The 22263-nt window shown below is 49.8% G+C and overlaps 1 long non-coding RNA gene across 4 annotated transcripts in view; it reads left to right on the top strand.

Annotated features, from left to right (window-relative positions):
- Nucleotides 1-22263, top strand: part of LOC106505042 — a 100758-nt gene that overhangs the window by 54337 nt on the left and 24158 nt on the right. For 3 of the 4 annotated variants that reach the window (XR_002336018.1, XR_002336019.1, XR_002336017.1), the window contains 3 exons: nucleotides 14371-14509; nucleotides 17938-18170; nucleotides 19244-19449. This is a non-coding gene — a long non-coding RNA (uncharacterized LOC106505042). Of the gene's footprint in view, nucleotides 1-10338; nucleotides 12676-14370; nucleotides 14510-17937; nucleotides 18171-19243; nucleotides 19450-22263 lie in introns of those variants that run through there. The other variant, XR_001299101.2, reaches the window with a different exon arrangement.

Here is a 22263-nt window from a genome sequence, read left to right as displayed (position 1 = left end):
ATAGTTGTACAACAATCATCACAACCCAATCTTATAGTATTTCCATCCCCAAACCCCAGCCCGTCCCCCCACCTCCCAACCTGTCTCATTTGGGAACCATTTCAAAGTCTGTGAGTCAGTATCTGTTCTGCAAAGAAGTTCATTGTGTCCCTTTTTTTAGATTCCATATGTAAGTGATAGCATATGGTGTTGGTGTCTCGCTGTCTGATTGAGTTAGCATGATAATCTCTAGGTCCATCCATGTTGTTGCAAATGCTGTTATTTTGTTCCTTTTAATGTCTGAGTAATATTCCATTGTGTGTATGTACCATGTCTTTTGATCCACTCCTCTGTTGATGGACATTTAGGTGGTTTTTTCCATGTCTTGGCTATTGTAAATAGTGCTGCAATGAACATCGGAGTACATGTGTCTTTTCAAGTCATGGTTTTCTGTGGATAGATGCCCAGGAGTGGGATTGCTGGATCCAATGGTAGTTCTATTATTCGTTTTCTGAGGAATCTCCATACTGCTTTCCACGGTGGTTGCACCAATTTACAATCCCACCAACAGTGTACTAGGGTTCCTTTTTCTCCACACCCTCTCCAGCGCTTATTGTTTGTAGACTTTTTGGTGATGGCCATTCTGGTCGGTGTAAGGTGGTACCTCATAGTGGTTTTGATTTGCATTTCTCTAGTAATGAGTGATGGCTGAACATCTTTCCATGTGTTTTTTGGAAGGTGGCTGGTTAATCATCATAATCATCCCAGGAGGTTGGGGCTACTTTATGCTCATTTTACAGATGAGGAAACTGAGGCACAGAAGATTAAGAAACTTGTCTAGGACCATACAGCTATTGAAAGGCAACATCAGGATTTCAGCTCAGGTTCCTGTATCCATCCTACCAGCCACTGTCATGCTGCCTTATCTGGAGACGGGATTATATTATTTGATAACACTGGCCTGGTGGAGGATGTTACAGGCAAAATAGAGAAGCCAGAGAGCACGTACAGCAACTCTCCCCTCTAGCCGACTTGAGAGTGTGGGGTTTTGTAGGACGCCTGTGTTCCCTGTGTCAGGGAGTCTGGCGTAGACTGCGCCAGAGAGGTGATGCCTTGGGGTGTTCCCCAGAGGCCCCCGTTTCACTCCTCAGACACTGCAGGGTTCTGCGCAGTGTGGGGACAAGTGTCCTTGTCACTGCCCTTCCTAGGAGCTGACCTCAGGGGTAGCCTTCATTAACCACTGTGGTTCAGAGGACAGGCTGGGGATTTAGACTCCAGCCAGGCTCTTCACTGGCTGTCCCACTGCGGGCACCTGTTAATTCCTCTGTGCCTCGATTGCCTCATCTGTGTAGTGGGGATGACCCTCGAAACCCCCTGGTGGGGCCAGGGTGAGGCTGGAATGAAGGAGGTGCTCAGAGCCAGGCCACAAATGTGCGCGTGCGCGCGCGCGCGCACGGACACACACACACACACACACCCACTGTGTCTCTTTGGGGCACTCTTCAGATCCCGGGGGCTCTCACTGTCTCTGTGCTGGTGACTGACTCACACTGGCTTACGGGCTTCACAGGATGTGTCCTCACCCAGCTTTTTCATCACTGATGTTCAGAGGTTGTCGGGGATTTAGATAGCAGCAGGGTGGCTTCCCTGAGCCCCTCCGAGGCTGACCAGCTAAGGGCTGGAGGGCTGGCGGCAGTAAGTAAGGACCAAAGCCAGAGGCCCAGCCTGGCCCGGCCCCTCCGTTCTGCCTCTGGTTCTTTTTTTTTTAAACTTTCCTTTTTAGGGCTGCACCCACAGCATATGCAGGTTCCCAGGCTAGGGGTTGAATCAGAGCTACAGCTGCCGGCCTACACCACCCCCACAGCAACACAGGATCTGAACTGTGTCTTCGATCTACACCACAGCTCCCTGCAATGCTGGATCCTTAACCTACTGAGCAAGGTCAGGGATCGAACCTACCTCCTCACGAATACTAGTCAGGTCCATTACCACTGAGCCACAATGGGAACTCCCCCACCTCTGGTTCTTCATGACCATGGAGTGGCTTTGTTTTTCTGAGGTGGCAAGATGCCACTATTTCTTTTTTTTCTTTACCATTCTTCTTAGACATCACAAGTTAAGACATCAAGGCCTTCAGACAAAATGTGGGGAAGGGATCTGAAGACAGACAGTCAGTTCTTGTACCTGCCTTCCCACAAACCACCTTAGTGCAGGGCTCCAGGGGATCCAACAGACAAGCTGAACACAGTCTCAGCCCACAAAGGGCTTTCAACCCAGGAGGCGGGCACCTAAACAAGTGTGAAGAGGGTCTGGGGGATGGTGAATCAGGACCCCTCGGACACAGCTCTGGTGAGGAGACTTAGCTGTAGCGGGGTGGCTGGAGGGAGTTGCAACCAACATGCCAGGCTGACCGACGCTCAAGGGACTCTTAGCGCATTTTTGCCTTGGTATAAATAAGTCCATTGTGAGGGTTCCTAAAACCCATAGACTTAAGTTTTTGATTGTTATTACAGCTGCCTGGCTTCCAGTTAGCTGCAGGCGGATAGTCCGCTTTGTAATTGCCCACAGCCGCTTTTTAGCCCCTGACTCTGCCACTTTGACCATTTCCATTGCCTCAAGTCACCTGTGCTAACCTCCCCAAGGCCCCCACTTTGCACCTCAAATAGGTCACATGCAACAATCTCTGTAACGAGCCTACTGTGTGCTAAGCATCGCACTGGGCCTGGGAACTGGCTGCCGAATCGGACACAGTGGAATCAAATCTGAATCGGTTCAAAGAATTTACAACCTTTTCCTGAAAAGTTGAGCGGAAATGGATTTTTCTTAATCTGATTTCAAATGTGTTAAGAGAGTTTACTTTTCAAGGGAAATTTCATCACCAGTGTTTGAGTGTCTGACTTGGGTGTCTTAAGAGTGAGGCATACCCAACATCAGCTAGAGCTAAAGAGAATGAGGAGGGCAATGACATAGACTTTTAGAACCAAAGGGATCCAGGCGTAGTCGTCCTCAACTTCCGGTTTTTTATAGAAGAGACCCTTGAGACCGTGAAATGTGACAGGGACGTCTGGTCCTGAGCTGGCCGGTGGCATAGCTGGGATCATTGTCAGGTGTTCCCAGGTGGCCGCTGCCTTCTTTCGCTCCTGCTGAGGACTCAGCTAGGCTTTCTGGGTTGTCGCTAGTTCGCACTATCCATTCTGGTTTCCCTCCTTCATCGTAAAGAACTGGTGGTGTAATATTTCCCCCAAACTGGTGGGACTTTCAAGTCTCAGACCAAATGGTCCCCCCAAAGCACTGGTCCACATGGGCCTAGGTTTGGGCCCTTGTCTTCCACCTGGAGCTTCTGTGCAGCGTGTCAACCCTGCCGCCACATCTGGCTCCTTGAATTCACTTCACTCCAGGAGTGTGTGTGATGCTCACATACCTTTCCCTCTGTGCCCAGAAACTGCAGTAAAGAAGCAAGGACAGACGCAGCCACCACTGCCCTTGGTGGGGGAGGCCACCGAACAGAAGGGCATGAAGGCAGAGACATGGCACATGAAGCCTGTTGTCCCGGCCACAGCAGCCGTGGGCACATGGGCACCTGTCCCCCCGGACTGCTAACCATTTGAGGCTCGTGGAGCGTGCCCCCAGGATGGGCACGTGGCCCTGGAGGCTGGCCCTGGTGGGAACAGGAAGCAGGAGAGCGCCTCGTCTGCTCTTTGGGCAGTTCCTCATCTATTTTGAGTAGCAAAGGACTGGCTGAGACGGTCTGGCTCTTCTTACAGGTGGAAACCAGTAGGCTTTGGTGAGATGGGAGGTGACCAAACGAAGAGCCTTTCTTCTGGGTAGCCCCCACCTGTAGGGACAACCTGGGTTTTGGCCGTGTCCTCGTCACCCCCAAATTGTCTCCCGGCTGAGGCGGTACACACAGCGGTGTCTTCTCGGCTCACATTCAGAACAGAAACAGGGGGAGGGAGGGACTCTGGGAAAATCTCCCGGGCATCGGGAAGGTGCTGATCTTCCGCTGAGCCTGTAAAGTGATAACCAGCCTGGGGAAGGGGACAGGGGACAAAACCCGATAAGAGACCCAGACAAACGGTGTTCATTGGGCTCCTCCGTCTTCTTTCAGGGAAGCCTGACTCTGTGACTGTTGGGAACCAGGGTTAGGACGGGGCCATTCTCTGATGATTTTCTTTCTTGTCCTTTTTCGAGGGAGGGGTGTGTGGACAAATAGTGGGGGGATGAGAAACTTGTTGAAGAGAGCCCTGCAAACAATGGCTGGTGGATGCCAAAGCTGGCAGGCAGCGCTTCTTAATGTTTGAATGGAAGTGGCTTTCTCCCTCTCTCTCTTCTTTTTTTTCCACAGTCAGTGTTGCCAAGAAAACAAGGAGTAGCTGTTTTAAGCATTTACAAATGGTAATGTACCAACAGCTGGTCTCAGTCCAACGGAGCTATTGTAGGGGTATTAAAAAGACAGGCCAGAGTTGGAGATGTACTGCCAACCTCCCTTGCAGAGTTGGGGAACATTTTCCTTGGAAAAAAAAGGTCTTATATTCCTGCAGAGATCGACAGGACGGTTCTCCCGTGGAGTCAGTGCCTTGCTTGGCAGAGGAGGCCGAGCGGGCAGGCGAGCCAAATGCTTCGGCGACAGGGAAGCGCGGAGTCAGGGGGCTTGCGGTGGATTTATCAGCGCAGCCCCGCCGCCTCCCTGCCCGCCGCGCGCCGCGTGTGCACGTGCGTGGCGCCGCCGCCGTCCCGCGTGGCTGGGTCCGCGCCTTCTCTGACCACCAGCTCGGGCACGTGCGGGGCGGCAGCCAGACCCGTGTCCCCCGCCGGCTCTGAGCCTGGGCTCCCTCCCGGACGTCCATCTCTCCTTTCCTTCCCTCTTGACCCAGGCCGGGACGAGGAAGGAGAAGAATCCCCCGAAAACCGCCTCTTCCCTCTCCGGCCTCCGCATCCTCCGTCCCTCCGAGGCAGGCAGCGGCCCCCGAGGACAGGGCAACCCACCGTTTCCCCCCCGCTTTTCATTTCAACCCCGAGCCTGGGGTTGTCCTTCGTGGTTTTGTTCATTTCAGGAAATTGTAATACACAGAGCATGCTTCTTGGCTAAATGTAATTACCAGCGGCCCTGTGTTTATGGATGAGGCATGGTGGAAAGTAATAGAAAATGATTATTTTTCGTTCTGAAGGCCTTCTTTATTAGTGGTGCGGTAGGGACGTCAGCTGCCTTCTCTGAATGGCAATGCAGTGTTTTGCTTTCCCCAGCAAGATAAACGATCTTATTTGTTGATGTTTGGTGCTTGAGATGACATTTATGTGAAATAAAAGGGACCAAATTAATAATAAAAAAAATGATTAGCCAGACACAAATGAAAAATGTACATCTCTCCCCACCCCAGTTAAGTTGTTTGTATTTACATGCTATTCACAAATAATGGCAAAATGCCCATAGTTGGATGGCGAGGATTTTTTTTTTCTTTTACAATCATATGGCTTGATTCCGTTTTCCAGATCTTGTCTGAGAGCTGCTATTTGAAATAAAAATGTTTGCATCCATTTCCTCATTAGTCCTTCCGTTGTAATACAACCTGCTGCAGAGAAATGGCAAAACAGATGCAACAATGAAAATTAAAAGGGATGGACACTTATCTTGGGCTATAAAAGCTGCTAACCATGGAAGAACTAGAGGCTTTTGGACAGAAAATATGGCAAATGATAGAAACAATCATCGGACTAAGGGTTTGCTGTTTGGAAAACTCTGGTGGGACATTTCTCTGCTCGTAACGGCTGGAGGATCACTCCTGAGTTTAGTATGCACCAGAGAGACTGTTTGTCGGCTTTGCTTTGAGGCCTGTCTTCAATATCTGATCCATCTACCCATCTGGTTTCTCACTGGGCCGGAGTTTTCTCGACACAAAACAAGCCCTTTGCAAAGAATCTCTGGACCTCATGTTTGGAGGGCTCGATATTTTGCTTGGAAATAATGCTTCCTGCCCTCCTGGGACACAGAGGTTCAGTTCAAAGCTGTGTTGACCTTGATCTTTGTTTTTGCAGCCAAATATGTTGTATACTGGGGTGGTGGAGGATTTATAGCCTATATGTTGGGATCTTGATTCCACATTGCTCAAACATCTTGGGAAAAAGGTGCAAGACGTCTCAAGTACATCTCTTTTCGGCATATGTGACACCAATCTGTATATCATTCTAGGTCTGTTTTTTGTCTTCGAATGGTCTGATGTTCTCTCATGCCTATATTCAACTCCTGAATTCGTGGCAACTTGGGGTCCTCAGTAGACTCAGCCGTGTTGCGTGTATTTATTGTGCCTCACCTGTTTGCAGTCTGGGGGTAACAAAGAGAGACAGAGAGAGGCTGACACATGGTCTTTGCCCTTGTATAGCTTATAAACCTCTTGGTAGAGACTGGATTGGCACAATTAAATACACATAAAGACAGCCTACCAGAGCCATGCACACAGAAGTTGGTAAGTGGGAGGTGAGATGAGAAAGTGGCTGGGGGCAGGGAGTACATTCGGTGGAGATGCTACATGTGGTGTTGAGAGCATGAGGCCACTACTGCTTGCTGATGGGTTGATCAGACCGACTAAACAAGCCCATGCCTGTGGAATGTTAGTCCAGATGTGTCGGACCTCCGGTGACTAGCCCCTGGCATGAGTGACACGATGGAATTACATTTTGGTCAGGGTGGAGGTGCATTTCAGACCCGTTTAGTAAGTCTAGTGGAAGAAGACTGGTGGCAGAGAGCTTCTGCAGTTAGATCAAGTCTTGGCTCTGATACTAGCCAAGCATCCTCAGCCTTAATCTTTTAGTGCCTCAGTTCTCAAATCTGTGAAATGGGTAGACATATAGTGCCTACTTTATATAACAGTATAAGGATTAAATGATAGAGTATAGCCTAGCTTTAAGTACGTATCCGGTAAAAGTTGGCATAAACAAAGAATTGTTCTTATCCTCTCTATATATTTGTTTTGTTTTCCTTTCTGTTATTGTCTAAAATGCAGAGCCAAATGCGTATTAATTGTTCTATTTAGAATCATCAGTTGACAAAGAAAATTCTTATCTTCTCACTAAAAAGGAGGTTCACTCCAAATTACATAGTTGAAGGCAGGAAGCTTGTCTCACAGTCACTTCTAGGAAGTTGGTTCTCGAATCTTTTGAATTCTTCTGCTTCAAAAGCCTTAGCAGGGCTTGGCTACAAGGGACGTATGCCTTTTGGGAGTGGGTAGGCAGGTAGAGATTAATTTGGTACAGCCCTCAGTACAGAGTAAGTCCCAACAATGATGTCGCGGAGAGTCTGGTGCTGCTGAGCTATCGCATCTAGAAACAGTTTCGTCAGGGACCGGCTCACAGTGCCGCTGAAACTTAGCACTCCTAGCCTGCCAGCACCGCCAGGAGTTGAGCACAGAGAGCAAGGAAAATGGTAATCCAGTACCCGAAGCCCCGTCTCAAGGCATGCAGGCCAGCAAACAGTGGCTGCAGAAGGACGGAGCTGGCACAGTGCAAGCAGAGATGGAAGGGGGGGTGAGAGGAGGAGGGTCAAGGCAGGAAGGCAGACGTTGTCAAGCTAAACTTCAGGGCAGCTCAGAGGGGAAGAACTTAGTGATGTCCTCATTATCACCAACTTCAATGTGGGTTTTTTTTTTTTTGTTTTGTTTTTGTCTTTTTAGGGCTGCGCCCGCAGCATATGGAGGTTCCCAGGCTAGGGGTCTAATCGGAGCTGTAGCCGCTGGCCTACGCCACAGCCACAGTCGCACGGGACCCAAGCTGCGTCTGCGACCTACACCACAGCTCTCAGCAACGCCGGATCGTATCCTTAACCCACTGGGCGAGGCCAGGGATCGAACCCGAAACCTCATGGTTTCTAGTCAGATTCGTTAACCATTGAGCCAGGCGGGAACTCCAACTAACTTGAATGTGAATAGGAGCTGGTACACCCAACTCACAGCCTCCCACATGTTGAAGGCGTTAATGAATGGGCTCCGCAAGGGCAAACCCCACATCTCATGCATCTTCATCCTTATTTCAAGGACACTTGCAGCTGCCGGCCCAGAGTGGGCTCTTGCACCGTGTGAATATCATATGTGTGGCGAGTGCGGGACAACTGCTTCCACAAACTACCAGTGTCTTGCCAGGTTGGGTGCGATACCGATATGTATAGTTTTCACAGCTAGAGAGACAGTTCAGGAGTTCTGATTTGGCTTTCGCTTCCTAGATCAAGTGACTCGTTTTGGAGCGAGTTTCTGTGCCTTAAGTGTGGATGCCAGTGTATGAAAGGGCTAGCCGGTGCTTTCTTTTCCTTTCTGGGAAGGGAAAGATATGTGAAATTCAATGACATCTGCTGAAATTCAAACATATTTTTATTTATTCATGGCCATGATCAGGGCAGAACCTCTAATTTCAACCAATAATTAGACTTGACAATAGATGTGGAAATAAAACATTTTTTGCTGAATTCACTTGTCATTCCTCCCTGCTGTAGCTGGTGTAACCCAGATGTCAGCTGTCCCCTCATTTTCCTCTTTGAGCTCCCCCTCCCTCGGTCCATTCATGCTGATGCATTAGGGAGCCTTGCGGCATTTACTGAGAGTTTCATGGGGGAGGCAGAGCAAGCCAACGCTGCATACTTCATAGTGGCCCATTACATATCTCCCGAGGTCCAAGGACAGTTTTCTAAAGGCGTTTGCATTGCCTTTGCACCAAGAAGCCCTTCTTCTCTCGCTTCCCACATACTTAGAACCGTGGGTTTCAGCCCTGCACCCTCTCTCCTGCTGTTCATAACCCGCAGTTCTTCCTCTGGCCATCATGTCGTCTTGGGTTCCATTCTTAATTGAACGCCATTCAGCCTGCTGCTGTTCACAGCCGATTTAAAGACCTCCTGAGCCAAAAGGCCCCCTGGCCTTTGCAACTTGACCAGCCTCCCTTCTGGAAGGACTTGGATAGTTGCCATTTTCCACACTGCTCGCACAAGTGTTTGTTTATGCTTTTTGCTACTGGGAAGGAAGGTAAGGATTATGTGATGGCCATATCCGCAGAAGGTCCTTGCTGGCCTTTCCCTGAGCTGCCAGGCGAGTGATGGGGCAGGAGCCAGAAGGTCGGGCAATGGGGAGTGAGGGCGAGGTGAGCAAGGATGGCCAGTGAGAGCTTACCTCGCTTTCGGGAACTCGGCTTGTGAAGGAGAGGAGAGAAATGGGATGAAGGGTCAAGAGAAGTTTGGGAGTTCCCGTCGTGTCTCAGTAGTTAACGAGTCTGACTAGGAACCATGAGGTTGCAGGTGCGGCCCTACAAATGGCAAAAAGACAAAAAAAAAGGGGGGGGAAGGTCAAGAGAAGTTTGTTTAGTAAAAGAGGACGATACCAGCGCGTATTCAAATGCTGCTGCAAAGGAGGAAGTAGAGAGGGAGAGGCTGAGGATTAGGAGGGAGAGGGCATATTCATGGACCAGAGGCGCTGAGAGGTAGGAGAGCACGAGGCCCAGAGCACTGGAGAAGGCATAGCCATAGCATAGGGCGGATGCGGTGGGAGGAGAGAGGGCTTGGAGCAGGAGGCTGAGGACAGGTCGGTAGTGGAGTCGGGGATGAAGGGGATTCAGAGGAGGCTGGGGGGGGGGGACCTCATGGTAAGCTCTCTGCGCGCAGGTGGGAGCTATTCTGTAGGCTCTTGTTGCCAGAGCCCGCCCACAATCCTGGCCTGCCAGCTCCCAATGGACCAGGGTCTTCTCGGTGGCCTCTGGGATCCAGCTCAGGCTGGTGCCAATTGTTAAGGCTTTTGGAAGGTTGCAAGTCAGTCGTTAAACCATTGGTAGGGTTGAATCAGTCATGGTGAGAGGGCTACACTGTAGAAATCAGCCAGAACTACAAAATCAGGGGTTTTGTCCACCCCAAGAAAGCCGGCTGTTAAACATTCAGCAGCGCACTGTGCTTGCCCCTCTGGGCATCCTCCTAGCCCACCTTCCTCCTCCTTCGGGTACACTGTTTGTCCTTTCCCCCCCGAGGGTGCACAGGATGGCATTGCTCTGCTGTGCCTCGGCTTCTTCCTCCGTCCCCCAGGTCTTTGCATCTGGGAGGCCAGGTAGAAACAGGACATGTGCGGAGTGGAATCTGGTTTCCAGGGGTGTGGAATCTGCCACTGGGGCAGCACCTGCGCGGGGGCCCCGGCAGGGCTCTGCTGCAGGAAAGCTCCTCTGTGGAGATGCGGCTGCTGCCTCCTCCCCTGGCAAGTCTGGCAAACTTTGGCTTTAATTATTTATTTCTGAGCCTGCACACTGGCAGAAGAGAGATCTCCCTCTCCTTCCCCTCCCAGCTCCATAACACACACACACACACACACACACACACACACACACACACACACACACACGGAAGCAAGTGGCACAGCTGCCCCTCTCACTGAGGATGCAGGCACCTCGGTGCAGTGGCAGCTGGGAACTCGCAGGCTGCGTGGCTCGCAGGGGCTTCTGCCAGGAGCGCTCTCCTCCCCGGTTTTCTAGCCGAGCACGGAAGCCTTCTTCCACCCCCACCTCCATTCTGGTTCCCCCTGCGGCCCCCACCCCACCCCGCAGCTTCTCCCAGCTGCCTCTGCCCTGGCTGCTACGGCCCAGCAAATGCTGGGGAACCTGGAACTCAGGACTGGAGAGGTCAAGGGTCTGCCATCCGGGGAGTATGATGAGGTGGAGCCTGACGGGCCTGGGGTTGCGTTTGAGCTCTCCTAGGTCTCCCGTGACCTTGGGCAGCCTCAGAGTCCTCTGGGAAGGAGTTGATGTGATCATGTCCTGAAGATTCTGGCACACAGTACAACCTTAAAAAGTGCTGGTTGAAGGGATGGTGTAGGGCTGAGGAAGAGTGATTATGGATTCAATATCCTGCTCCTCCAGGAAGCCTTCCTGGATTGCTGCTCTCCTCCTCTGGCCACCAGTCATTGGCACTTCTGATGATGACCCATGTCTATATGCCTCTGTCACTTACTGACCCCCAAAACAAGGATAAAAACAATTTATAGGGCAAGAAACTGGGCAGGGGGCAAGATAGGAAACGTTCAAAGCTGCTGCTGAATCTTTTGCAGCCAGCTTTCTCGGGATGGGGAGCCCTTGCTGATTTCTGTAGTGTACACACAGTTTCACCATGGTCATTTCTAAGCTACCAATGGTTTAACTGCTGGCTTGTGATCTTCCTAACGCTTTAACCGTTGGCATCAGCATGAACTGGATCTCAGAGACCCCTGAGAAGACACTGGTCCGTAGGGGCTGGCGGACCAGGATTGCAGGTGGGCTCCAGGGACACGCGTGGTAAACAGCAATGACAACAACCAACAGCAAAGCATTTAAGAGTAGTTACAAAACGGTGCAAAGAAACCATTTACATCTGAAGGTATTCCATAAAAGGAAGGAACAGCGCCTGGTCAGGGCTGGTACTCCAGATGAGAAAGACCTTGACGGAGAGAAGGTGGATCTCTCAGAACAGGCCAACGGCATCGGTCAAGGCTCAAAGGGGGAGTCTAGAGAGTCAGGCTCAGGAGTGAGATGGAAATAGCACAGAGAGAAACACAGGGTGAGTCGCTGGCTTAGAGCCTGGGCTCTGCAGTCTGAGAAAGGCAGTTTGGTTTAGTTTTGTTTTTGTTTTCTCTTTGGCAGTGCCCACGTCAGGCAGAAGTTCCAGGAACAGGGGTCAAACCCATGTCACAGCAGTGCCCCCAGCCACAGCAGTGACAATGCCAGATCCTTAACCCACTGTGCCACCAGGAAACTAAGAGAAAGGCACTTTTGAGTCTTGGTTCCACCACTGATATGGGAGGTTTTATGACCCTAAAAAAATAAATGGAGATGCCATCTACCTTTTAGTGACCTTGTGAGGATTAAATGAGACAACAAGAGTAAAATGTTGGCACGGTGCCTGCGTTGGTGAGGGCTCAATAGATGGCAGCCGTTTTTATTGCTGTTTGTCCTCTGTCTTCATTACCCAGTGTCCTGAGAATGGGAATGGTTTTCTCCATACCCAGCACAGGGCAGGGCACACGCTGGGTGCCCACTTCAAGAACTCTGCTGATGGTGCTTCCGGCTTCCCTGGCTGGACAGCTGGGCATTTGTGGATTTTCCCTCCTGACCCTTCCTGGCTCTGCTGTCCTGAGGCAGCTTCCAGAAGCTTTAGGGTCACCACTTTCTTCTGTGTGGGGGAGCCTGTGACCAGGATGATTCTAGAAGACTGTTGCTCCCCAGGACTTTCCTCTCTGCTCATTCTCCCCTCTAGGAGTAGCATCAGGGAAGGTGCTGGCATACGGGCCTGGCACTGTGCTTGTCACTGGGAAGCAAGGTCAGTAAGACAGAGAGCTGCCTTCACAGTCTCAGCTGATGGTGGGGGTGGGGACATTCAGTTCTCAGTGTCGACGGGCTGGGATCGAGGAATCTGTCCACACAATCGCGGACTTGGGCAACGGCTCCACCTCAGCCTGGACAGTAGGCTGGTTCATGCCATTTGCCACGGTCAGCAGAAGCCCTAGAGGCTGCCACGAAGCCCTTTCTCAATTCTCAAAACCCAAATCCTTTAAAGCAAATCCCTGTAAAGTCTGTCTCCATCTTTTGGGAAAGGGATACTGACAATGTCCTGCACGTCAGATAAAGATGCTGGTGCTGTGAAACGGAGGAGAATTGCCTTGGTGCTCAGGAGCAGCAGGAAAGAAGGACCTGGCAGTGCCAGGACAGAGGGGACAGGTAAATGGAACACAGTGACCAAAACTGACGGCCGTGTGGGGATGCTGTCTTCACTTCTGACGTTTACTTCGGACATACTTTTCTGGTCAGTGGGCAATTGGCCATTTTTTGCAGGGACCTGCCATGCTTTAAGCAGAAATACGGCACCACCAGTCACGTGCACATGCTGGTGAGGACATGGCCTTTGACCCATGTGTCCATTCATGGGAGGGGGAGTTGCCGAACCACTCAACTTCCTTCTCAGCTGGGTCGTGGCTCAGATGCATGTTTGTGACACTGGATCCAAAGGACTTTATTTATTTGGCTCTTGGACTTTGAAATTTGGGTAATTGTTCACGTTTTCTTTTTTCTTTGGCAATTCAAAACCAATTTTCCATCCTATTAGGGCACCATTTTATTTGTAATTCACCCTTGGCTCCAGGCAATTGTCTTCCCTTTTATTTCCTTCACCCTAATTTCCTCACTTGCTTTTCTCAATCTTTCTGTGAATAAGGCCTGCCTCAATTCTTTTAGAAATTAGTCTTAGGAATAATTAAGAGCATTTCCTATAATATTTTGCCTCCACATAGAATAATGGTATATCAAAAATTCCTAGGATGGGTTGTGAATCAATGCTTCAAGTCTCAGTAAACAATGTTGAGTCCCTAAGGGCTTTTATATTAAAGATAAGTGCCTGCCCTCAAAGAGATTCTAGTCCCAAGTCACGGACAAAACGGGCAGACCCAAGGTAACAGGACTGTTTCGATACAAGATTGTAGAGGCATCATGATTGGAAAGGTTGCACTTGGCCCTTGATCCATTCAAGACACATGACTGTACCTAAAACCTGAGGACCTGAAATGCCCGAGCCATTGGGTTATTTCCTGCAGGAAAGGTGCTGTCCACGTAGACAGTATGCACCTCAATCCTGGTGAGGGTGTGGACGGGGCTGGCTTCCTGGAGGAAGTGACTTGGAGAGTGTGCTGGCAGGGCAGGAGCAGAGTTGAAGAGACCTTTGGCATTGCTTCTGGAAGATGGGAGCCTTTGCATTTGTGCTTTGAGTGAATCCAGCAGTTTCTTCCTTATCTACCATAGATGGCTTTTTGTTTCAGTTAAGACTGGTTAAACTGCCAGACTTCTCTGCTCGTTGGCAGCATGGCATGCCCAAGCGGCTTTGATAGCCTTGCCCTTCCTCTGCCACCTCTTCTTAAACCATGTCCAGAGCTTGAGCCAGACAGCACGAGGTCCAGTGGGGGCCCGAGGCGGCCAACCCTCCCCTATCCATTGCCATAGAAGCCCAGCTGTGAACAGCACGTAGGTCCCCAACACTGCTGGGAAGAGGGGACCCAGGGCGGGCCAAGATGGCAGATGGCTTAGAGTGACATGCTGTTTTCAGGCCCCTCTACCTTTGTGGCCGGTGCCATTTGAAGCTGTTGGTTACTGTTTTTAGCTTGGCTGTCCACAGGCTTGAGGAGAGAGCTTTTGTAGTCACTCAGGAATGCAGGGTATTTTTAGCAAAGAGATTCTGCTTTAAGCATGTGCATTGTGTGCCCTTCCAATTACAGGCATGGCTGCGGAGGGCTAGGCTCTGAAAACTTGGGGGACCATTGGTATCAATTCCTAGAAAAAGGAGAAGGGGAGGGGTGTATAAACAGGACTGTCTGGTGGGTCTCCCCTGGGTTTTAAGCAAAGTCTTGTCTCTTCATTCATCCTCAGAAGCTGCTGCCCAGGTGAGAAATGAAGATAGATTCGGGAAGAAGGGAGGTGGAAGAGAAATTGCTTTGAGGCTGAAGAACCACCAAAGGAGCTGTGAACCCATGGACCACAATTCTCAGGTTGAACCATAAGAACACAGGTGATCATGAAAGGAAAACTCAGTGACACTTTTCTCTTGGGCTTGACATCAATGGGTCGTTATTTATGTTTTGACAATTCGCAAGAAAGAATGAATGAACAGATGTTTGCCCATCTCTGTATTCATTCAGACTCTAGCAACACACAGGTCTTCGTCTGGGAGATGTGGGAATCTCCGCGCTTAATCCATTCCCTCACCTTTCTTCCCTGCCTGACCCCTGCCTCTCTGCCCCTTTCAGAGGTGAGGAAACCGAAGCCGAGAGAGCTTCAGTGACTTGTCCAAGGGCCCACTAATTAGCAGCAGCTCGGGGACTGGAGCCCAGGTGTTCTGACACCAAATCCCCTGTTCAATATTGTTTCTAAACTGGGCAAGTTTATCATATTTTTGGCAACATCTAACCACAATATAATAACGTATATAAAACAATATAACACCATAATAACAATATAAGAAACAACTCTGTGTTTTTAGTGTAATGAACAAATGCAAATGAGAACTTAAAAGACTGACTGAGATAGGGGTAAGCAGGGGCCTTGGAACTAGGAGAATTTTTCTAGCTTCCTTCTTGGCTCTTTTTTTTTTTTTTTTTTTTTTTTGGTGGCGCCTGCAGCATGCATAAGTTCCCGGGCCAGGGATCGAACTCAAGCCACAGCAGTAACAATGTCAAATCCCCAACTGCTAAGCCACCAGAGAGCTCCACTGGCTACTTTTTTTTTTGAAGTTTCCTTCTACTGGATGTAGCGCCCATTTATGGAACACCTACGGCAGGGTCCATGCACGTGAGTCATTTTGCAGATTCAACAGGCTGCAAGGAAAGCATCAGACCCATCTTTTCTAACCTAAAGGCTGGGAGGCAGAGCGGTAAAGTGGTTTGCTTAAGACCAAATGCCAGCAAGTGATAGAGTCAGAATTAAAAGGCAGGTCTGTCTGCCTAAAGACCAGCGCTTTTTCCGTGGAGTCCTGGCCGTTTTTGCCACGCCTTAGGAGCAGTGTCACTCTGTGTTTTGGGCACGATGGCGGCCCCTCTGATCGGTGCCGTCTCTGTTCACCTGCAGCAAGGATGTTCAGGGACACGTAGGAGGAGATGTCATCTGTCCCCTCACGCTGAAATCCCCAGGGAACACAACGTCTCCTCGTGCCCCCACAAGTCTCTCCAGAATTAAGCCCCGACCGTTCAATCCCCTTCTTCTTTGGACCCTCAGTTTTGCTTTAGAGCTGCCATTTGCCCCCTGGGCTCTTGCCGTTGCTCCAGAACTCTCTGTGAATGTTTTGTCTCCTGAGTGCATTGTCACAAAATACGGTTTAGTATAATTGAATGAGTGTTTACTGACTGCTTCCCAAGGAGCGAGGCGCTGGGTCACAGAGGTGGCTCTGCACTTTGAATCTCACAACAGAACTGGACTCTGGGCTACTTATTTATTCTCTTAACCAGTCCAGTGCCAGGCAGCCTCAAGGTGTGGACAGTCCAGTGGGGGAGGAAGACGAGCACACAGGGTGGTCCGCACATCCCGGACACTTCCACCTCCGTGGGTCAAGGGAGCGCACCCTGACCTTGGCTGACCAGGGGGGCCCAGCCCCACCTGCAATCCAGCAGTGTCTCCACGTCTCCAGCGGAGAGCTCACTGTCTCCCCTGAACCTCTTCGGAGGAAGCAGACTTTCCACCAGGCTGTGCCCCCAGCTCTTGACTTATCATTGCACAAAGACTTGGACATCCCATTTGGAATACTGAGGATATGAAATGTCCTAATGGGACATGAGGAATAATGAGGATTGAGGAGCTACTTTTTCTCAGGCAGTGAGGTTCCCAGGTTGGGCAGGTGGAAAGAGCCATGAGCTTCACGGGTTAAGAGATCCATCTGTCTTGCTCATTTTTGTATCCCTGACTCCTACCATGATATGTGGCAAATGCATATAATATTGAATGAACAAGAGGATGCATGAAAATGGACTTATTAGATGATTTCTTCTCTGTAAATTCATAGGGAATCTGTAATGGTGGGAAGAGCTGAACATTGACAGGTTAGAGAAGAATAGAATGGGATGCGTGCATCTTTTTGAAGTAGCATTTTTAGTTTTTTCTTTTTTTTGGCTGTAAACCCAGAAGCATGCAATGTCCATAGCCACATTATTATTTTTTTCTTTTTAAGGCCACACCTGTGGCATATGGAAGTTCTCGGGTAGGGGTCTTAATTGGAGCTGCAGTTGGGGCCTATGCCACAGCCACAGCCACACCAGATCCAAGCTGCATCTTCTACCTACACTGCAGCTGGTGGCAAAACCAGATTCTTAACTGACTGAGCAAGACCGGGGATCGAACCTGCATCTTCACAGAAACAGCAAAATGGGAACTGCCATAGCAGTATTACTTACACTTGCCAAGATGTGGAAACAACCTAAGTGTCCATCACCAGATGAATGAATGAAGAAGATGTGATATGTATTTATGATGGAATACTACTCAGCCAAAAAAACCAACAAAATTTTGCTATTTGCAGCAACATGGGGGGAGTTGGGGGGCATTAGGCTAAGTGAAATAAGTTAGAGAAAGGCAATAAGTTATCACTTATATGTGGAATCTAAAAAATTACAGCAAACTAGTGAACAAAAATGAAGCAGATTCACAGATACGGAGAACGAACTTGTGGTTGCCAGTGGGGGTGGGGTGGGGCAGGGCCACTTGGTGGGGGGATGTGGGAAGAACAAACCGTTGGGTGTAAGTCAGGCTCAAGGATGCATTCATTGTACAACATGGGAACAGAGCCAATGATTGGTACGAACTGTAAGTGGAGAGTAACCTTTAAAAATTGCATACAAAATAAAAATTATTTTTAGGGAGTTCCCACCATGGTTAGGTGGTAACGAACTCCACTAGGATCCACAAGGATGTGGGTTTGATCCCTGGCCTGGCTCAGTGGGTAAAGGATCTGGCATTGCCGTGAGCTGTGGTGTAGGTCGCAGACTCGGCTTGTATCCTGCCGTTGCTGTGGCTGTGATGTAGGCCGGCAGCTACAGCTCCAACTGGACCTCTGGCCTGGGACCTTCCATATGCCGCAGGTGTGGCCCTAAAAAGCAGTAAAGAAATACGTAAATATTAAATATTAAAAATATTATCAAAAAGCAAAGAATAGAATGGGCTTGCGATCATCCTGCCTTGAGAACAGGTCATGAAGCAATTTAAAAAATTCATATTTTTTTGAGTTCCCATTGTAGCTCATTGGTTAAGGACCTAACATAGTCTCCATGAGATGGGAGTTCCACCCCTGGCCTCGCTCAGGGGGTTAAGGATCTGGTGTGGCTGTGAGCCTCCTCACCCTCCTCCTTAGCCTCGTTCAGTGAGTACATAACTACCACTGCTTTCATTTCGCTAGTCGACTCGAACTTTCATCCTCTCCCTTCCTCCCTCCCTCCTTTTATTTTTTTCATAAAGGTTTAGTGAGCTCTTGCTGTACAAGGACCAGTGGGGTAGTTGAGAGAAATACGAGACCTGGATCCCCCTTGGCAGTTCATACTGTCTCATTGAGACGACGTGGCTCGCCGTCTGTCTTCAGCAACGCGTGACGTGACATTGGAGTGACCATGAACTCAATGACCGTGAACTCAACTGACCATGAACTCGTGTGGCTGGGAGAAGCCTGCGCTTGGAGTTTAGAGAGAGCAGAGGTCGGTTAGCACTGGGGCCATCCCAGCAGATTCAAGGGGCCATCCCAGCAGATTCAAGACCACATGCCCAAAGCCCCTTATCGAGTACTTGGTGCCAAAAATGGTGCCCAGGTCTCCCCTCCCCCTCCCTGGGCTCTTCCTTCTCAAGCGATACCTGATGAGAACAAATGCCAGTGTTCGGTTCGCTTCCCTGTTTAATTCAGTTCCTTTTAGGCCACACGAAGTTTCTGTCTCCACAAAAGCCTCGGTAGGGGCGGCTCAGCAGATACCCTCTGGTTGGACCTTAAAACAATGGGCTGGGGACAGATCCTGGCAGAGTGAGGTGGCTGCCCTGCCCCCAAGGCACAAATGCAGCCTTTCAAGTCCCAGCGGCAACTCGATCCCTCTTTCAGTTCCGTCTCTGGGCTGAAACCCGGTGGAAACGTGAGGGGGGAGGAGATTGGGCGGCTTTGACCTATTCAGGGTGTGCGGAAGAAGGGCTCTTTCTTCACTTTGGGAAATAAGTGTGCACCCAGAACAGTAGTGAAGTATAGTTGCTGAAAGGCTATGTGTATGCGTATGACTGGATCCGCTTGTTGTGCAGCGGGCGTGATCACATCCCTGTCTACCGACGACCCGTCAGTAAAACTTTAAGAAAGGTACAGTTGCTATACAATACTATATGTATATACAATAAAGTGATTGCATAACAAAATGATTCCTATAATTATTACTATAATCAAACATGTATTTATTATATACAATAGAATGATTTTATGAAATAAAATGATTTACAACTTTTAAAGGCTATACTCCACATATGCTTATTATAAAATATTGGCTATTTCCCCCGTGCTGTACAACACATCCTGTAGCTTAGCTTATACTTAGTGGTTTGTTCCTCTTACTTCCCTCCCCCATGTTCCCCTCCCCCCTGGTAACCACTTAGTTGGTCTCTATATCTGTGGGTCTGCTTCTTTTTTGCTAAGTCACTAGTTTGTTGTATTCTTTGGATTCCACATATAAGGGATAACCTGCAGTGTTTAATAAATGGGCACTTTTGATGCTGCCGATTTCTGTCCATCTCTCCCCAGACCTCAGGCCAGGTGGATCAGAGTCGAAATACAGAGACGAAATCCTTCTGCAGAGCAACAGGATCTTTCTCCGGATTCTCTGGCTCAATGCGGCCGAATCTGTAATCTGCGTCTCCAAGTCCCAAAATGTCTGATTGGAGCTGCTGTCATTGGAAAGAAGCGGCACTGGCACGTGGTTCTCTCATCCATGGCAGGGATCCTGAAAGGTTTCCTGTTTAATGTTTTATTTGCATTAAAAAAATAAATAGCCAGCCTCTCTGAACTGGAGAGGATTCAGGGTGTGGCGTGCGTGCGGTTCCTGGGTCGAGGGTGGTGCGGTGGGAGCTTTCGGATCCCACCAAAATCCATTCCTCAACAGCAGCCATTTTCAACATGATCCTTGTGTTTGCTTGGCAAAATCCAGGATTGGAAAAACAAAAGCTTTTCCTGCCAGATTCCATTAATTTCAGCAGCGGCGGAAGCAGCAGCAATCTGGTTCTGTCGGATGAGTGTTTGACAGGAATGGCCAGGAGTGGGGTTTGGGAGGCTTGTGGGGTCTTTTTCAGTGAAAGTCTAGGCTGTCTCTGCCCATCTTTTCTGTTCCACAGAACATGTGGCCACAGTGACAGAATGGTGGGCAAATATGCTGGCAGCGTGCCAGCAGCGGGTGGGGGACTCAGAGAGAGAGCAAAACTGTGGAAGGCCTGGCCAGTGTGGGCTCCTGGTGGGAGTGTCCCCCCTGACACAGCCAAGCAGGAGGTCAAGGGTCACTCCCCACCTGCTGGGGCTGGAGCGTGTCCAGCGGGGCCTGGTGCTGAACTGTGAGGCCAAGGGCTAAATCCCAAGGTGTCTGCTCTCTGGGGTCGCAGCACGTGGCCGGGAAAACAGGAGTGGCCTGGTTCCACAGGGTGACACAGACAGAGGGGCCAGTGACCCTGAGTGAGCAGGACTGGGCCTGGGGAATTTCCACTGCTACCATAGTGACTTCGGCTGGGAATTTTTTCAGAGTCCTGGAAGCAGACGGGAGACACCCCCTCAGGGGAAGGGTCCTAAAAGCGGGCCCTGCAGTTTGATGACGATACTGGGCAAAGGGCTGTTTGCTCGGTTATTTTTTCAGTGGTTATTTTTTCTTTATGGAACTGGGAAGATCGGTGAGCCTGTGACCCGCAGTGTGACCAGCAGTGCAAGCTCCCGGGACAGCCACCAGGCTTCCCCCAGAGCTCCGAGGAAAGGAGGGTGGTGGCCTTGGAGTGAGTGCTGGAAAGGCTCACACTCAGGTGTAACGAGCTCCTTGTCGCCCTACTTGATTAGATCATTTTCCTGAATTATCATGTCCATCGCAGCAGGGTCCAAAGGATTATTTGAAAGCAAGGAGCTAGCGATGGCCACACGTCACCGTCCGTCCCCCCAAATATCTCACAGCCCCCTGACAAAGTGCTGTCATTCTTTTTTTTTTTTTTTTGTCTTTTTAGGGCCTCACCTGAAGCATGTGGAAGTTCCCAGGCTAGGGGCTGAATCAGAGCTGTAGCTGCCAGCCTGCGTCACAGCCACAGCAATGCTGATCCTAGCCACATCTGTGACCTACACCACAGCTCATGGCAATGCAGGATCTGCAACCCACTGAGTGAGGCCAGGGATCAAACCTGCATCCTCATGGGTACCAGTCGGGTTTGTTACCGCTGAGCCACCACGGGAACTCCAAGCGCTGCCATTCTGACAGTGATGACAAGGGGTGAAAATACGGCAGCTTCACTTACTGGGTGCTCGTGGTGGAGCTTCGTGAGTGCTGTACCCCACCACACCACCCCTGGGGCTGGGGACTCAACCCTCTGAGGGTCTTGCCAGTGCTTGAAGCTGGGGACTCCCTCTGGTTCCTGCACGCCCTGGAAGAGACGATTTGGGAAGCCCCAGGGGGTGGATTAAAGATGCTGCAGGTTTTGCTTATTCTTTCTGCATGGGTGTGAAAGTGAAGGAGTAGAGACAGGTAGGGTCTGAGACTGAGCAGAACCCAGCCTGGTGGCCATAAAAAAAAAAGGAAAAAGAAAACAAGAAAACCAGAATCTTAAGTTAGTGAATTTAGCCCTTTTCTATGTATGGGAAGATGCAAGAGTCTGGGGTTATTGAAATCATTTCGTTGGTAAACACCTCAGTTCTCTAGAGCCAGCATCCAGTGCTTTCCCAGCCTGAATCCCCTCAGGGTGCACCTTTGCAGGTGGCTGCAGTAGCTAATGGCTTGGTGGCAGCAACATCCTTTGTTTACCTATTTGGCTGGTAGCTTTATTAGTCCACATATCTGACATAGAAGCAGACTATGGGAAAATTGGTTTTTTTTTTTTTTGAGAAACTAAGGATGCTTGATAAATACTCCTTGATCAGTAGGTGTTCGTAAATACCCACTCAAGATGATGGCCAATGTGCTGCCCATTTAACATTGCCGCTTTAAATATATTCTTGTTCTAGTGTTTTATTATTGTGACTATTTTTTGCTTTTTAGGGCCACACCTACAGCATATGGAAGTTCCCAGAATTGAAGGTACAGCTGCTAGCCTACACCACAGCCACAGCAATGTCGGATCTGAGCCGTGTCTGTGACCTACACCACCATTCATGGCAATGCCAGATCCTTAACCCACTGAGCAGGGCCAGGGACTGAACCTGCATCCTCATGGACACTAGTTGGGTAGATTTCCACTGAGCCGCAATGGGAACTCCCTGTTCTAGTGTTTCAGAGAGTTGTCCATGGACTTGCCTTTTTCTAAGGATGAGACCTCTTCTTGTCTTGAGTTGGTCTATGTGAGTTTGACCCTTCAAGATGAGTAAAAAGCCTATGGGCTGTATCGAAGAGACATATTCTCTGCCTGCACTGTCTGTGTGAGCTCCTGCCTTTTCCAGCCCCCTCCCTGAGGGGCAGGGACACAGGACTCTTTCTAGCCCATGGAATGTAGCAGGAGCGATGGATGTCAAAGTCTGGGGCATAGGAGGATGTGAGTCCTCCCTTGCTGCAGCCAGACTAGAAGTCAAGTGTTGAGATGCTGGTGTCA

This window comes from Sus scrofa, chromosome 9 (genome assembly GCF_000003025.6).
Source record: "Sus scrofa isolate TJ Tabasco breed Duroc chromosome 9, Sscrofa11.1, whole genome shotgun sequence".
Lineage (NCBI taxonomy): Eukaryota > Metazoa > Chordata > Mammalia > Artiodactyla > Suidae > Sus > Sus scrofa.
The sequence above is the reverse complement of the archived record's forward strand: the minus strand, read 5'-3'. Positions and strand labels throughout refer to the sequence as shown.